Genomic DNA, 1,282 nt, shown 5'->3' on the forward strand with positions numbered 1-1,282 from the left:
GTGACTGTGGCAGGAGGTAGGAGGCTGGTGCAAAAACCGAAGCAGGAGATGCTAAATGGAAGGTGGAAAAGCAGGAGTTGGGACAATGATGAGACATAAGAAGCAGAAATCCAGAGGGTGGACATGGCCCAGTGAGCAATGGGACAAGAGCCCCTGAGAAAGGGCGGGTCTCCAGGGAGGCTCTGGTCTCCATCACCAGCAACCAGGTAGACAGAGCTCCATCCTCACAGTGGGGTCCTGGAGGATGGTCAGGTGAGGGCATGACAGGTAATCAGAGAACATCCAGCCCCTTCCCCTGGTCTGCCTGTCTTCTGAGATGCAGAGGGCACATCACAGGGTCTGTGGCCCTCAGAGACATTTATTTTACACTATGGGTCTCACCACGGGTCCCACAGCAAGACCAGGTCTCAGTTACTTTCCTGTCTCCATGCCTGCTGTGCTCCATGTCTGCTCAGTGTTCTGAGAGCAGAGGGAGGGAGGAGAGGGAGGGAGGACTGGGCTTTTGAGTGATGAATGAAAACACAAATGACAATCACATTTTTTACCTGCTTCAGATTCAGGAGGGAATAAAACTAAAAAAAAAAAAAAAAGTATTTTGAAATCTCTTGACAAAAAACCTGTTTTGTTAATAAGCTATGAACAGTTCCAACTAGTTTTAAAAATTGCCTGTTATTCATATGATTCCTTGACTCAGTATTTATGGCATCTCTCCTTGGGGAACACCGTCCTCCCTGCAGAAATCAACAGCATCATCACAACCAAAGCCCAAAGCAAATCTAAATTCCCGGTCATGTCAGACAAATGGCCTAAAGTATGGATTTCAGTAGAGAAATGTAATTTGTAAAGCACAATAGCCTTTTATAAATGTATAAAACATTATAGGGCTGCCTGGGTGGCTCAGTGGTTGAGCATCTGTCTTTGCCTCAGGTCGTGATCCTGGGGTCCTGGGATCGAGTCCCACATTGAGCTCTCTGCTTCTCCCTCTGCCTGTGTCTCTGCCTCTCTCTCTCTGCATTTCTCATGAATAAATAAATAAATAAAATCCTTAAAATAAAATAAATAAAATAAATAAAACATTATTAAGATGATTTTTTAAAAAGCTATTCAATAAAAAGGTGCCCACAGATAAGAAAGGAATTTAAAAAGCACAGAAAAGAGGAGGAAGCCTGAGGTGGGAGCTAAGCAAACTCACACGTGGTGACAGGGACCATCTCAGAGAGGCTCAGGGCCCCAGGGGAGGCAACGCTGAGAGAAGTTGGGGGAGCACTCGGCCTAATATGCT

This window comes from Canis lupus, chromosome 18 (genome assembly GCF_011100685.1).
Source record: "Canis lupus familiaris isolate Mischka breed German Shepherd chromosome 18, alternate assembly UU_Cfam_GSD_1.0, whole genome shotgun sequence".
Taxonomy (NCBI): Eukaryota; Metazoa; Chordata; class Mammalia; order Carnivora; family Canidae; genus Canis; species Canis lupus.